Source organism: Spermophilus citellus (genome assembly GCF_964194105.1).
Source record: "Spermophilus citellus genome assembly, chromosome: 1".
Lineage (NCBI taxonomy): Eukaryota > Metazoa > Chordata > Mammalia > Rodentia > Sciuridae > Spermophilus > Spermophilus citellus.
In genome coordinates, this window is record NC_138182.1 from 82,886,171 (window position 1) to 82,903,834 (window position 17,664).

Consider the following 17,664-nt stretch of genomic DNA (forward strand, 5'->3'; position numbering starts at 1 on the left):
TGTGTGTGTATATATATATATATATATATTGCTGTTTTTTACTCTAAATTATACTAAAAGCATTCTTATGCTATTACAGGTACCATTCTGTCTTGTGGTTCAACCACAACCTACTTTCTCATTCTTTCATGACTAGAAAATTAGATTGTTTCTGTAGGTTAGAATGAAGGGTAACAGTGAATTTACCTATAGATGCTTAAAAAAACCAAAATTGATTCTGAAAGTTATCCTATAACATTGGGACATGAGGGACAACTATGTCTTTACTCATTTAATAATCCTAATGAGATTTATGCTTTGTTTTTAGTTTGAATATAATTCTCCTTGATCATATAAATGCAGATATGAATTGGATAATTCCACTTTCTCTGATGTCAATACATACTTCAAAAGTATAGGTACTGTGCTAGGGTTGTGGCTCAGTGGTACGTAAAGTGCTTGCCTGACACATGCGAGACATTGGGTTCCATCCTCAGCGCTACATAAAAATAAATAATAAATAAAATGAAGTTAAAAAATAATTTTGTTTGAAAAGAAAGCATAGGTACTTCATTTGTTTTTTGTTATTCTTGCTTTGAAGAGTCAACATGCTCTCTAATTTGCACTTTGTGTGTGCATGCATATATGTGTATATATAATATAGATATGTATATATATGTATATATAATATAGACACATTATATACATGTGTGTTTTATTAAGCTTTTAAAATCTGTTAGCAGATGTTTTTCCATTCAATTTGGAATATTTACAGCCATTTAAATATTTTTTTAATTCAAATACATCTCTTTTCTCCCATGGCTCTAATTACATATTAGAGCTGTTCTTACTGTTCTATAGTTTACTCGTGTTTTTTCATTTTTATAGGCATTTTCTTCTTGGCACTTCAAGACAGGGCAATAATTTCTACTGCCCTCTCTTTAGGTTCACTGATTTTTCTACTGTAGTGTTTAATCTACTGTTAGGTCATGTAGTTACATTTTTATTTCAAATATTCTAGTTTTTATTATATAATTTCTGTTTCTATTTATAATTCCTATATTTTCTGATATTTTCTCTGAGAACACTTATTATGCCAATCTTTTAAAAATATATAAATGTATTTTAAAAATTATTAAAACATAATTTTCTACTATTTTCAATATTTCTGCCATCTCTGGGTCTGTTTATATTAACTATTTTTTTTCCTCCTGGTTTTAGGTCAGTAATTCTTATATCTAGTCATTTTTTTAATTGTAAGCTAGATGTTATAGATGCTCTATTAGTGAGACTTTATATTTTATTTTTTCTTTTAAAACAATTGAGTTTTTATTTCCTCATGCAGTCAGTTTTCTGGAGAATATACTTGTTTCTCTTCTTGGTTATTTTTAAGCTTTGTGGCAACATATTTATAGTAGTCCTTACTGTAGGGGTATAATAGCTCTGTTCCTAGCATGTGGTCTTTCTGGGATCCCAGAATGCCTATAGTGTTCCTTGAAGTCTCTAAACTTGAAGTTCTCTTGAAGTTCCAGTGTCTAAACTTGTTTGAAGCCCAACATCTCTCAGTACTCTCAAGCCTCTAGAGTCTCTAACTCACGTCTCCTCGGTAGCTATTTTTTGCTAGGGTTCAAAAAGTCTTATACTCACCATTTTTGCTTAGTAATGAATTAAATTCTTGAGAAGGTCCCATGCACATTTAGAATCCCTTCTCTGTGTAGCTTCCTTTTGACAAATTCCAGTTAAACAGCAGCCAAAACCCTCCTCTCTCAGTGAAGCTGCTACATGGTCTGTCTCCTTGCATTGTGTACCAGAAAGTCATCTAGACAGAAAACTGGGATGACTGTGGGACTCACCTTGTGTGTTTTCCTTTTCCAATGGGTCCCAGTTCCGTACTTCTGTTTTCTAGTAACTGAAGAGAGTTGCTTCATGTGACTCATACTGTTTTATAGTTGTTTACAATGGGCAGGCTAGTCTAATTACAACTGTATATGGGCAGTTGCATCTGGAAATCAAAACCAGTTACAATTTATGAATGTAATTGCATTTTTTTTTGTGTGAAAACAGTGAAATATTTTTGATCTGTACTCTGGCTTAGGAGAGGCTAGAACTTGGGTGGCAGATACCCATGGAGGAATTAAGACCAAGAATTCATAAAAGATATCAAGTTCTCACCCCTTTTGAAAGAACAAAGCAAAAATAAGGATCTGCCAAAACTTATTGGGAAGAAATGTGATTCACATGTACTATAAAGCTGGGCTTTGTGCGTCAATATCCTAAGGGGCAGGAAGGCCTTTAGCAATTTGGGAGTTATATTTTCTAACAGAACTCAGCATTTAACCATATGGTAGTTGCTGGATTTGTATGTCAAACTCCTGACCATAAACAAAATAGAGAAGAAAGATGCAGTATATGCAGGCTACCATTTGAGGGCCAATAGATAAAGTGTCACAAAGTATGGCTTGGAAAATAAGATAACTGGTTGGTACAAGATCAGGGGTTTGGGGGGAAAGCAGTTTACAGATATGTATACCTACAGAATACAGACTGAGGTGAGTTCTCATTAATTGCAACCTTCCCTTCCCTAATTTTCACAGTTGATGGAACTGATCTATAGAGAGGAAAAGATGGAGATGAAATTGATGAAGCTGAGGGAGCAAGATAAAACAAGAATGGCAAGCCAGGTACCAGCTCAGACCTTGAGTTGGAGTTAATGCAAGAATAATTTAGGTTCCACTTCCGTACCCTACCACCAAGCTAACAGCATGTGAGATGAATAGGGAAAGGGGGGAAGAGCAGGCTCTCTCACCATTGAGGAGAAGGGCCCAAACCAGCCAGGCTTTTGAATATATATTATTCCCACATTTGTGATTTCCTTCTGAGGAGTTGTTCTCTCTTACATTTGTAAATACACAGGCATTTGTTTACTTCCTGCCCTTGAAAAGGCATTAGTGTAAATGGGATCAATTCAGGAAAAAAGAAAAAATTAAACTGCTAGGCCTCCAGAGATGAAAACATCCATTGGGCAGGTTTATTTGTGTTAAAGGTAGCCATCTTGTTGCAGATTGTCACACAGAATGATCCAAAAAATAAATGTTTGGAAATAAGTAGGAGTGATGAGCTAGCTATTCTGGGTCCAAAGAGGAGAAGCTCAGGGAATGCATTATGTTCTTTCACCAAAAGTAAAGCAATCTGGGGCTTAGGCCTGAGGAGGAGCCTATGCCACAAATAAGTAAAGGATTCTTCTCTTCCTCTCTTTAGGGAAGATTCCTCAGAGGAGATTGTAGCAAGAGCACAGAAATCTTAATCCCCAGAATTCCAGACTGAAATTGTAGGGCTGCTTTGTGTCCCCGAGGTTTTTGTGGACCATGGCAGGCACAGACATTTGTCAAGATAGTGGTTCTCTGAGCGGTGGATGAGCAGTAGGTAGACCAGCAGGCTGGAGAAAGCTGTGTGGGGAGCCCTGTTCCCTCTTTTGATTGCACTCACCAGGTTCACAGTATTCATGAGTGTGATTGTTTTCCCCTGGAAAATACTGCAGGGTCAAACTGAGGTGGCAGAGCCAGAGAGGAATGGAAAAAACAGGTCAGGAATATGCAGAACACATAGGCAGGGTTCTAGACTCACACGGAAGTGCAACCTAGGGAGTCAGCTTGATGACTCTTTGAGGGTGAAGGAGGCCCAAGAGATACATGGTTTATGATGGGTATAATTTTAATAGGATTTCTGAAGTTTAATTATTTTTTTATTTCAGTAAACAATATAGAATATTAGCACCCTAAATCCTCTTTTGGGTCTTTAAACCTCAATAATTATATCTTTGGATTCTCTACTCTCAACGTGATTGAAGAGATATGATATTTTAAGGAGGGAGTTCTCAGGGTAAGTTTTTCCTAATTTAGATCAAGGTAAGCCACTAGAAAGCCAATGCATGGGCTATGTTGTCTTATTTTTGTAATAAATTTCACATTTATATAATAGTCATGGGTTTGAGATTTATTACTAATAAAAGTGATTTGAAAAACAATAACAATAACAAAAGCACTGTTAATGAAGATTATTGTTCATTACTTTATTTATAGTGCCCTGTATAACATTGTACTTGAGAACATTATTTAAATGTTCAATGCCCAGAAATATATTTTAACATTAAGAAAATTAATGCTTCCTCTTGGAGATAATTTAAATGAAATGTATTATGCTTCCTTTCTGTCCTGATTCAATGAATGCTCAGAATCAAATTTGTTGATTAGCTGTAATAACATTATATACCTCATTATATGGTGTCTGCTACTTATAATTTTAAATTTTTACTTTTCCACTTTATTAAGCTTATCTAAATAAGCTTTGATGCAAATCACCACAAATATCAATTATTATTATAATCCATTCCTTTGGGATATAAGTAAATTTGGTAAATTAAATTACTATTAATTCCATTAATATCTTATGGATTAACATATCACATACTCTTCACCATAATAGCTTAGTGTTACACACTTGACATAAAAATAACGTAATTATGTTGATAATCAATTTTGACCTCATGTGTTTTCTAACTTTTCTTTGGTTATAGAACAAAAAATCAAATACGTGAAAGAAAATATGGAAAACATTGGTATTTTCATTTGCCTATGTATACAATTTATTGATTGCTTTATTTTCCCTTTATTTCTTTTCATTCTGATGGTTTCTATGTAAAATGAAAAATTACATTTTCCATTTACCACTTTTTTTCCCCCTTGTCCAAAATGGATGCATCTGGGCTGTTATACTTAGTTCAAGAGTAATTATTCTTCAGTGCAAGGTGACAATTTAATCTATTTTATTATGAGCTGAATCAAATTTCCCAGGCAGTGTATTTATTTGGGGGCTTAATGCACTCCATTGACTGCCAGGGTAAGACTCTATAGTTAATTTATTCCTTTTGAGGAATTGCACGTCTGCAATGGTTCGGGTTTGCACTGAAATGCTCCTTTAGGAAAGGGTAATGTGGGATGAGTTTTTAAGATAAGATAGATTCACAGAGCTGGAGTTTCATTGTAACATCAATTAGAATGAAAAGTATTATATAAGCCAGAGTTATTTGCATAGCTCCCAGTGACAAGAACAAGCTCTATTCTGAATTCTCTTTCTTGGTTTGTTTAGCTGACTTCCCTTCAGGGAATGAACAAGAGTTAAGACTAGATTTAGTGTAGGAATCCCTGAAAAAGATGGTAAAATCTGGAATACTTAAAAAAAGAAAAAAATGAACAGAAAAGTAATTTTCCTTGTTTAAGACTCTTCTGAATGAGGAAAGATATGCATAAAACAAACAAATAGATTGCAGGATGCTGTAAGTTAACCATCCAAGAAAGATGCTTCAAAGAATCCCCCTAATTTTGAATATTACTGCTTAGTTGTGGAAATGCTTGCACAGAATTTTTTGTGTCTGCATCTACCATTGGTGGGATGAGGATTTGTGGGACAGATTGAACGTAATTCTAATTCCAGAGTCCATCAGATTTCCAAACTTGCACATTGGTTATTATATGCATTCTAATAATCTATCAGCAATAAAGCTCACTGACACCATTCATATAACCAGTTGTTTGTTCTACAAACATCTGTGTCCCCCTTCACTGGCACACTCCTCTGATTAGGATCCTAATCTTACATGTCATGGACTCTTCACCAACTGTCATAATGGTAGCACAGGTATCTCCCCAGCATTTTTTGGGCAAAATAATTTATTAATTCTACTACTTAGCATATTAATTAGAGCTCATTACAGTGGCCTTTCCCAGCTTGCCTACTGTTGAAAATAAAAGTTCAATATGGGGACCCCAAATTCAAACTTCGACTCCAATGACCCTGAATTAAATACAAAGTTGAACTACTTAGCTGAATATAAACATAAATTTACACCCTTATGAAAGCTTCACTAAGTAGAGAAAGGAGACTATGGAGTCTATTTTGTTTCATACCTGGAACTTGCTGGGTTTCCTTTCATCCTACTGATCCTGAAGGTAACTGTGGGAGAGAACAGTGCTTAAGACCTGGAGCTGGGTTTAAACCCAGCTCTGAGACTCATTATTCAGGTGACCTTTGTTATGTCATTCATTTTTCTGAGTCTCAGTGTCCTGATTGTGGAGGTTCAAATTCTTTTAGCATTGGGTGGCTGGGAAGGATTAAATGTGTACAAGTTTTTGTAAACTATAATGTGTGCTAGTCATATGAAGAATATTAATAATTATTACATAATGCCATAATTTATCTCTTATAAGATATTCTGATAAAATTTGGGAGAGCAACCGATCAGATTTATTTCTTTCAAAGGTGTCCTGGGTGCATATAGTGGTAAATAAGTAATGATGATAATAAATAAATCCAGGAATTAAGTATTTATGTATAATACTTTACAACTTCATTTGGTGGAACATCTTTCATGCCAACTATATCCCCAAACAGATTACATTCAATAAAGACTTACAGTGATAAGCAATAAATACTAGCAGTGAGAGACAGACATTGAGATAAACAGGCAGGGGGAAAGTGCTTTTCAGCTAAATTCTGAAAAGAAATGAAGAATTTAGGGGTGAAGAGACCCAGGAGAGATGTCACAATAGGCTGACTCTACTGGAGATCAAGTTCTCACCCTCAATTTTCTTAGAGAAAGGCCTGAGGCAGAAAATACCAAGGCCTTGAACCTTTGCCTGGGTCATCTCACAGGCAGCGGGTCGGGTCTTCACTCTGGGAAAAAAAAAAGATATTAAGTCTGAGAATGGTGAATTTCAACTTCATGGAGACTGAGAAACAGGGAAATAGGAAAGGCTTTTTGTAAATGTCTGTCCTCTGATCTACATGGACCAGAAGAGAACTACATTTTGGCATTTTATTGTCTGTAATCCACCCAACACATGCAGCTGCAAAGTTCATCACTGAAAATCAACTGGAAATCTGATTTTCAGTCTAGAGTAAGGATTTTTCAAGTTAATTCAGAACAAACTAATTCCTTACTATTTTTCTTTTTTCTTTTGGTGCTCTGGCATTAAACCCAGGGCCTCTACCATTGAGTCATATCCCAAGCCTCTAAAATAAACTGATTTCTAAATCTGCCAAACATTTGCCTTTTGCTCAGTCAGTTTCAGCAATACATAGAAATGCTTTTTTAAAAATGTTTATTTTATTTTTTAGGTGCCATGTGTATAACATAAGCTCTTTGAGTAATGAATTACGTTATATGTGTGCATGTGGGTGTTTTCAAGTAGGAAATGATGATATTTAGAAGAAAAACAAAGAAGGAAATAACATATTATTAAGGGCTACTTTTATAGAAATGAATTTTATTCTGGTCTGATTTTTGACCCTTCCTCATTCAGAGGATTTAAATTTTCATCAATTGACACTTCCCCCCTCCCCGCAACAACTTTGCAAAGACAAGAGGACATGTTCATAAATTTTTATTATGTAATTTTTAGATTAAAGTAAATTTTTAAAATAAATACATAAAATAATGAAGAAAAAGTCATTATAGGAATAGCTACATGATTTAATTGAAATATGCTTTCTTTATAAAGATAACTACATTTATTTTCATGAAAGAATTATAGTCATCTCTTCTAATCTGCAATTTTACTTTCCAGTATTTCAGTTATATGCAGTCAACTAAAGCCTAAAATAAAAACGAAAATTTTCAAAAATATATAATTCATAATTTTTTCAATGGCACATCATTCTGAGTAGCATAATGAATATTCATTTCTTCCTGTTTTATTTTCAGCCAAAATAGTAATTTTCCTTTTGTCTAGAGTATCCACACTCTATACACTACTTTCCCATTAATCAGTTACTGTCTTTGTTATCAGATAGATTGTCATGGTATTGCAGTGTTTATGTTCAAGAAACTCTAACAGTGTAATACTACATTATAATACCTATGTCATTTAGCTCCCTTCATTTCATCACATAGATATAGTGTCATTTTTCCTCATCACAAGAAGTATGAATATAGCACAATAAGATATTCTGAAAGAGGAAGACAGGACCACATTCACATAATTTACATCACAGTATATTATTATAATTGTTATATTTCATTTTTATTTTTATTAATCTTGTACTGTGCCTAATTTGGGAATTAAAATTTGTCATAGGTATGTATGAATACAATGTATATATATGTATATATAAATTAGCATGTATAGAATTCAGTACTCTGCTTGGTTTTAGCCTCTCCTAGGAGTCTTGAAATGTATCCCTCACAGATGAGGGAATTAAATTCTTTTTTTTTTTTTTTAAATTTTTTATTGATTATTTAAAGCATTACATAGCTCATGATATATCATCTTTCATACATTAGACTCAAATTGTGTTTTGAACTCCCATTTTCACCCCAAATATAGATTGCAGAATCACATCTGTTACATATTCACATTTTTACATAATGCCATATTAGTGTCTGTTGTATTCTGCTACCTTTCCTATCCCCTACTATCCCCCCTCCCCTCCCCTCCCCTCCCATCTTCCCTCTCTATCTCCCCTGCTGTTGTTCAATTCTCTCCCTTTTTTTTCCCTCCTCCTTGCCCCTCATAGCCTCTTATAATTTTATGTATCCTTGAAGGTCTCCTACCATTTCCATATGCTTTCCCTTCTCTCTCCGTTTCTCTCCCCCCATTCGTCTTTGTTTACTGTAGTCTTTTCCACGTGCTCTTCCTTCCTGTTCTGTTCTTAGTTGTTCTCTTTATATCAAAGCAGACATTTGGCATTTGTTTTTTAGGGCTTGGCTAGCTTCACTTAGCATAATCTGCTCTAATGCCATCCATTTCCCTGCAAATTCTATGATTTTGTCATTTCTTAGTGCTGCATAATATTCCATTGTGTATAGATGCCACATTTTTTTTATCCATTAATCTATTGAAGGGCATCTAGGTTGGTTCCACAGTCTAGCTATTGTGAATTGTGCCGCTATAATCATTGATGCAGCCGTATCCCTATAGTGCGCTCTTTTAAGGTCCTCAGGGAATAGTCCGAGAAGTGCAATAGCTGGGACAAATGGTGGTTCCATTCCCAGCTTTCCCAGGAATCTCCATACTGCTTTCCAAATTGGCCTCACCATTTTGCAGCCCCACCAGCAGTGTACAAGTGTACCTTTTTCCCCACATCCTCGCCAACAATTATTGTTGTTTGACTTCATAATGGCTGCCAATCTTACTGGAGTGAGATGGTATCTTAGGGTGGTTTTGATTTGCATTTCTCTGATTGCTAGAGATGGTGAGCATTTTTTCATGAACTTGTTGATTGATTGTATGTCCTCCTCTGAGAAGTGTCTGTTGAGGTCCTTGGCCCATTTGTTAATTGGGTTATTTGTTATCTTATTGTTTAATTTTTTGAGTTCTTTGTACATTCTGGATATTAGGGCTCTATCGGAGGTGTGGGGGGTAAAGATTTGTTCCCAGGATGTAGGCTCTCTATTTACCTCTTTTATTGTTTCTCTTGCTGAGAAAAAACTTTTTAGTTTAAGTAAGTCCCATTTGTTTATTCTGGTTGTTAACTCTTGGGCTATGGGTGTCCTATTAAGGAATTTGGAGCCCGACCCCACAATTTGTAGATCGTAGCCAACTTTTTCTTCTATCAGACGCAGTGTCTCTGATTTGATATCTAGCTCCCTGATCCATTTTGAGTTAATTTTTGTGGATGGCGAGAGAAAGGGATTCAATTTCATTTTGTTGCATATGGATTTCCAATTTTCCCAGCACCATTTGTTGAAGATGCTATCCTTCCTCCATTGCATGCTTTTAGCCCCTTTATCAAATATAAGATAGTTGTAACTTTGTGGATTAGTCTCTGTGTCTTCTATTCTGTACCATTGTTCCACCCGCCTGTTTTGGTACCAGTACCATGCTGTTTTTGTTACTATTGCTTTGTAGTACAGTTTGACCTCTGGTATCGCTATACCTCCAGATTCACACTTCCTGCTTAGAATTGCTTTTGCTATTCTGGGTCTTTTGTTTTTCCATATGAATTTCATGATTGCTTTGTCTATTTCTACAAGAAATGCCGTTGGTATTTTGATTGGCATCGCATTAAACCTATAGAGAACTTTGGGTAATATCGCCATTTTGATGATGTTAGTTCTGCCTATCCATGAACAGGGTACATTTTTCCATCTTCTGAGATCTTCTTCTATCTCTCTCTTTAGGGTTCTGTAGTTTTCATTGTATAAATCTTTCACCTCTTTTGTTAGGTTGATACCCAAGTATCTTATTTTCTTTGAGGATATTGTGAATGGAGTGGTTTTCCTTATTTCCATTTCAGAAGTTTTGTTGCTGATATATAGGAATGCCTTTGATTTATGCGTGTTGATTTTATAACCTGCCACTTTGCTGAATTCATTTATTAACTCTAGCAGCTTCTTTGTAGACTCTTTTGGGTCTGTTAAGTATATTATCATGTCATCCGCAAATAGCGATAGTTTAATTTCTTCTTTTCCTATTTTTATGCCTTTAATTTCTTTTGTCTGTCTAATTGCTCTGGCTAGTACTTCGAGAACTAAATTGAATAGAAGTGGTGATAGAGGGCATCCCTGTCTTGTTCCAGATTTTAGAGGGAATGCCTTCAATTTTTCTCCATTCAGAATGATGCTAGCCTGAGGCTTAGCATAGATAGCTTTTACAATGTTGAGGTAAGTTCCTGTTATCCCTAGTTTTTCTAGTGTTTTGAACATAAAGGGATGCTGTACTTTGTCAAATGCTTTTTCTGCATCCATCGAGATGATCATGTGGTTCTTGTCTTTAAGTCTATTGATGTGGTGGATAGCATTTATTGATTTCCGTATATTGAACCATCCTTGCATCCCAGGAATGAATCCTACTTGATCATGGTGCACAAGTTTTCTGATATGTTTTTGTATTCGATTCGCCAGAATTTTATTGAGAATTTTTGCATCCAAGTTCATTAGAGATATTGGTCTGTAGTTTTCTTTCTTTGAAGTATCTTTGTCTGGTTTTGGGATCAAAGTGATGTTGGCCTCATAGAATGAATTTGGAAGAGCTCCTTCTTTTTCTATTTCTTGAAATAGCTTGAAAAGTATTGGTATTAATTCTTCTTTGAAGGTTTTGTAGAACTCCGCTGTATACCCATCTGGTCCAGGGCTTTTCTTAGTTGGTAGTGTTTTGATGGCTTCTTCTATTTCTTCTTTTGTTATTGGTCTGTTTAAATTGTGTGTGTCTTCCTGTCTCAATCTGGGCAATTCATATGCCTTAAGAAATTTATCGATATCTTTGTTATCTTCTATTTTATTGGAATATAGGGTTTCAAAATACTTTCAAATTATCTTCTGTATTTCTGTAGTGTCTGTTGTGATATTGCCTTTTTCATCCCGTATGTTAGTAATTTGAGTTCTCTCTCTTCTTCTTTTCGTTAGCGTGGCTAAGGGCTTGTCTATCTTATTTATTTTTTCAAAGAACCAACTTTTAGTTTTATCTATTTTTTCAATGGTTTCTTTTGTTTCAATTTCATTGATTTCTGCTCTAATTTTAATTATTTCTTGTCTTCTACTACATTTGCTGTTGTTTTGCTCTTCCTTTTCTAGATTTTTGAGGTGTTGTGTGAGTTCATTTATTTGTTGGTTTTTTCTTTTTTTGAGGTAAGAACTCCAAGAAATGAATTTCCCTCTTAAAACTGCTTTCATTGTGTCCCATAAATTCCGGTATGTTGTGTCTGTGTTATCATTTGACTCTAAGAATTTTTTCATCTCCTCCTTTATGTCTTCTATAACCCATTGATCATTCAATAACATATTGTTCATTTTCCATGTGATGTAGGATTTTTCCTTCCTTCTTTTATCATTGATTTCCAATTTCATTCCATTATGGTCAGATATGGTGCATGGTATTATCTCCACGCCTTTATATTTACTAAGAGTTGTCTTTTGGCATAATATATGGTCTATCTTTGAGTAGGATCCATGTGCTGCTGAGAAGAACGTGTATCCACTTGATGATGGTTGATATATTCTATATATGTCGGTTAAGTCTAGGTTATTGATTGTGCTGTTGAGTTTTATAGTTTCTTTATTCAGTTTTTGTCTAGAGGATCTGTCTAATGGCGAGAGCGGTGTGTTGAAGTCACCCATAATTATTGTGTTGTGGTCTATTTGACTCTTGAACTTGAGGAGAGTTTGTTTTATGAACGTTGCAGCTCCATTGTTGGGTGCATACAAATTGATGATTGTTATGTCTTGTTGGTGGATGGTTCCTTTTAACAGTATATAGTGAACTTCTTTGTCCTTCTTGATTAACTTAGGTTTGAATTTGATTTTATTCGATATGAGTATGGCCACTCCTGCTTGCTTCCGAGGGCCATGTGAGTGGTATGATTTTTCCCAACCTTTTACCTTCAGCCTGTGTATGTCTTTTCCTATCATATGAGTCTCCTGAAGGCAGCATATTGTTGGATTTGTTTTTTTGATCCAGTTTACTAGCCTATGTCTCTTGATTGGTGAGTTTAGGCCATTAACATTTAAGGTTACAATTGAGATATGATTTGTATTTCCAGTCATGCTTCTTTATTTATTTATTTTAGTTTGGTTAGTTTTGCTTTTTGGTTATTTTCCTCCCCCTTTACTGAGATACTTCCTGCTGTTAGTTTTGGGCACTATTTTTCACATCCTCTTCTTGTAGTGTTTTGTTCAAAATGCTTTGCAGAGCTGGTTTTCTTGCTGCAAATTCTTTTAGCTTTTGTTTATCGTGAAAGATTTTAATTTCATTGTCAAATTTGAAGCTCAATTTTGCTGGATATAGTATTCTTGGTTGGAATCCATTATTTTTCAGCGTTTGAAATACGTTATTCCAGGATCTTCTCGCTTTCAAAGTTTGTGATGAGAAATCTGTCGTTAACCTAATTGGTTTACCCCTGAAAGTAATCTGCCTCTTTTCTCTCGTAGCTTTTTATATTCTCTCCTTGTTCTGTACGTTGGCTATCTTCATAATTATATGTCTTGGGGTTGGTCTATTATGGTTTTGAATGTTTGGGGTCCTGTAGGCTTCCAGGATTTGGCAATCCATTCCATCTTTCATCTCTGGGAAGTTTTCTAGAATTATTTCATTTAATATGCTGTCCATTCCTTTGGTTTGAATCTCTGTGCCTTCTTCTATCCCTATGACTCTCAGATTTGGTTTTTTTATGACATCCCATATCTCTTGAATAGATTGCTCGTGGGAATTAAGCATCTTTTCTGTGTTGACTATATTCTTTTCAAGTTGATAAACCTTGTCTTCATTATCTGATGTTCTGACTTCTACTTGATCAAGTCTATTTGTAATATTCTCATTTGAGTTTTTAATTTGGTTTATAGTTTCCTGTAATTCTAGGATTATTGTTTGATTTTTTTTTAATATCTCTATCTCCTGGTAGAGCTCGTTCTTTGCCATTTGAATTTGTTTGTTTAATTCATTTTCAAAATATATTTTTATTTCTTGGACTTGCTGTCTCATGTCTTCTCTAATATTCCTTTCCATTCGAGTTAGGTATGCCTTGAGTTCTTTCCCTATACCTGTTTCTGAAGTTTCTATGTCCTCCTGTAGAATTGAGTAGTCTTGCATTGTTTGTAATCCTTTTTTCCCTTGTTTTCTCATGTTGTCCACGTTACTTTCCAGCTCTTTTTGATTGTCGTGTTTCTGCTCTCCTCTATAGATTTGTTTTGTTTCTGTATTACTCTGATGTCTCTCCTTTGTGTTGTTGAAGTATGACTGCTAACGTGGATTCCGCTGGGAAGGAATTCCGACGTTCGAGCTCCAGTGACGACACTACTCTGCTATGACGGGCCCCAGTCTCCTTGCCGGGGTGCCCTAATGGGGGGGTGTGACTGGACTGTCTCTGTGTGGTTTCAGCTCCCGGTCGTGGCAGGCGGGTAGACTCCAGCCGCCCAGTATCACAGGCCGCGGGCAGGTGATCCGTCACCAACGGGAGGGCGTTCTACCGCCCAGTTACGCGGGCAGTGGGTGAACTGTCGCCGGTGGGCCTGCAGTTTACAGCTGCCCAGTCGCGAGGGCCTTGCCTCTAGGCTCCTGGTTTCTCCTGCTAGCCTTGGTTTCTCCTGCTAGACCAGATTTCCCCTCAGTGATGATTCTCGGCAGTTCAAACTGTACTCTGTGCCTGTTTTGTTGTTGCAATCTGTCGGACAGTGGCGGTGGATACTTCAGCTGTCCAAGATGGTGGCCGCTGGTTACCTTAGTGGAGTGTCCCTTGTGGGGGGTGGGGCTGTACCGCTTCCGTCCCCGTCAGCAATCCCGAACTCAGCCCGGGGGTCAGTGCGGGCTTGGGCTTGGCTGGTGGGATACCACCGTGTCGCAGCCACTTAATTCCCTGCTGACTAGTTAACCCCTTCTCTGGGGCGCCACGCCTTCTGTAGCCTCGGGGCAGGCCGCGCGTATCAGACAGCCTGGATCTCCGGGGTCACACCGTTGGCTTTTGGGATCCCCGGCACTCTAAGGGGAATTAAATTCTTAATGTCCTTTTTTTCTTCTCATTTAATTGGATGTAGGTTTATTTTCATTTAAGATCCCTACATTAAACTACTTATTTCAACTTTAATAACATCGATACACTAAATTCTATCAAAGCACAATGGATTAGAGTTCAAGGCCAACATGTAGTTGAGGTTGTTAAAAGTGCCCAGTATGAACACCTGACTAATGCTTGAATTAGAGTTGATGGTCATTTTGTTAGAGAGAGAGAGAGAGAGAGAGAGAGAGAGAGAGAGAGAGAGAGAGAATATTCTGCCTAAATAAAATTAGGACAAAACCCAGTTTATTTATTTATTTATGAATTTATAAATTATTTGTTTATTTATTTAATTGTTCTAGTTAGCTACGTGTGACAGTAGAATGCATTCTGACACACCAGATTATTTATTTTAATGATAAATTAACTAGTGTCACTAATGCTTTTCAACCACTATGCTCATCAACACAAGTTCTATGTACAATGGTATATGCACAGGGAATCAATGCCTTTAAAAAATAACTTCTGTTTAATGTGAAATTGTTCTTGTTTGGAAAAAGGAGACCAGAGACAATTTAAGAAAGTCTGAGGACACATTGGACTCCTAAAGTTCTCTAAAAGATAAAGCTTTACATAAAGCTTAGTCCTCATCCTCTCTAATACTATTGACTTGTGACCCTGGAAGAACAAGAAAGAAGTCCTTGCTTTTTAAGAGAGTTATTTTAAAAATATTTTAAGAATTTTTTATATTAGAGTAGAATCACATGATGGGAACATCTTCCAGTAGACAATTAAAAAATCTATTTTGATCTGAACATGCATTTGATGTCTTCTTCTGCACACTTGTCTTTGTCAGACAACCCAGGCTGTTTCCACACTGAGTCTACTTCTGCACTCTGCTGACTGACTCTTCTGAGCTTGGGGGAAGGTGAGTAGGAAAAGGGCAGCAGGAATGCAGGCCGTATGAGAATCAGTTCAGCTAATCTCATGGTGCACGAGAAAGAGAGACTGTATTTTCAGTTTAAAAAGTTTTTGTTGGTGGTTTGGCTTAAAGATAAACTACCATCTTTCAATGAAAGATGAATTTACAAACCCATTGAATCATTTTTTAAATTTTTTTTACAGTACTGGGGACGGAACCCAGAGTGGTCTACCACTAAGTAGGTTCTTGCTAACTTGCTGAGGCTGACCTCAAACTTGTGATCCTCCTGGCTTAGTCTCCAGAATTTCTGGGATTATAAGTGTGCACCACCATTGGCAGCATTATTTCATCATTTTATAAAAAGCTTTAGATATAGTTCATAATCTAAAGGTTACTTTTGGGTAGCCGAGCACATATTGACAGCTTTCAGGAGGACCACAAAAGTACATTTTTTCTTTTTTCTTCCCTCTTTACTCTCCTTCCCTCCCAACACAGAGGCTATATAGTGTATATATATGTACACACACACACACACACACACACACACATATATATCTATATATATATATTTTTTTTTTCCTGTGCTAAGGGTTGAACCCAGGGCTTCATGCATGCTAGCCAAGTGTTCTATCATTGAAACAACAACCCCAGCTCCCAAATTACCTTTTTTAAAAAAAATTTTTTTTTTTACCTATAGGTTGACACAATGCTTTTATTTTATGTATTTTTATGTGGTGCTGAGAATCAAAGCCGGTGCCTTATATATGCCAGGTGAGCACTCTACTGCTGAGCTGCAACCCCAGTGCACCCCCACTTTTTTTTTGATGTGCTAGGACTCAAACCCAAGGCCTTGTATATGCCAAAAGGCAAGCACTCTTCCACTAAGCTTCACCCCCAAACCCCACAAAAGTGTTTTTCGTGGTGCTAAAAGATCAGTAATTTATTTTTGAAAAGCATAGTCAGATTAAAAATAAGTCGAAACAAAAAGTGATTTGAGGAGAGACAGTATGTAAATGAAGGAAGAAGTTAGTGCAGAGTAACTACAAGAGCAAATTGGTTTCACAGCTGCTCTTAATATGGCAAATAAAAAAGATAAAGAATGAACAAAATTGAACACCTGTGAGAGGGTTGGCTCTTAAGGGCAGGCCTCCTGACTACTTCTAAAAGATGAATCCCTAGTGCCTAGGATGTGGTAATAATAGTAGTTTTTTTTAATCTATTCCCCAGAACAACAGACAAAACAAAACAAAAATACTAAACAAATAAGAATAAGTAATATATATTAAGAAAGGAGTAATTTGACTTTTGTTCTCCTCTTTTTAGGTAAGACACTTTACTATTTGAACTCCCTGAGACTTCTTTTTATAGTTTTCTTTATTTTTAAGTTGTCTTCTGGGTGGGTATTTCTGTTGCTGGTATTCTTTATGTCTCATAGGTGCAGGAGAAATGCCTCAAAGGACAAAGTGATCTGAAGTTGTTACATTAAAAAGGTTTCCCAGGCAAAGAAAGAAATGGCCTGGAGTCTGCTCCTGGTTACAACTTTTATCATTCCACATCAGCTGACTGAAAATTTATTGGAATGATGAAGAAAAAATGCTTGAATCTGGACTTTATCAGGTTCCTTTTGCAACTTAGGAGTTCTGAATTGACGATAAGAACATGGGAAGATTTACTTGCTCTTCAGTCCTTTCAATTCCAGTAAATCCAAGGAAGGATGTATGGCATCATGGAATGGGTGGGAGATGGAAAAGACTGGGTCAGGCAGGGAATCAGGAATGGGAGAGATTTAGTGGGAGTGAGGGTGGGGGATCAGTTCAGGTTCCAGAACATTAAGGTCTAATAGTGGGATTTTGGAAAACAATAAAGCATTTCAGAGGTCATCAGATGATAGCAATCAAGTAAAATCACACCAAGTGTTAGGAGGAGGAAATCAAGCTGACATCTGAAAGTCTGTGGTATCAGATGCAAAAGGGAACCAAAGATACAGTGGTTGTGAAGTGAGTCAAGGTGAGAAAGAACTTTCAGGAAAGGTAAGATAGCTAGCAGACTGGATTCCAGGTAGATAGGTCAAGAGAATGACAGTACCTGTCAGAAAAATAGGATGATTGGATGTTCAGACCATTTTCATCCCAACATTACAGGTTGGAATGAATCCTCTCTGCAGAAACCTGTGGTCAGTTGGGCACACATAGTAGGGTGAAAAGCCCAGGGATGTTCTTGTGTATGTTTTCCTATGACCTAAGCAAGTTTCTCAGCTCAGAGAGTGGGGACCTGGGAGAGGA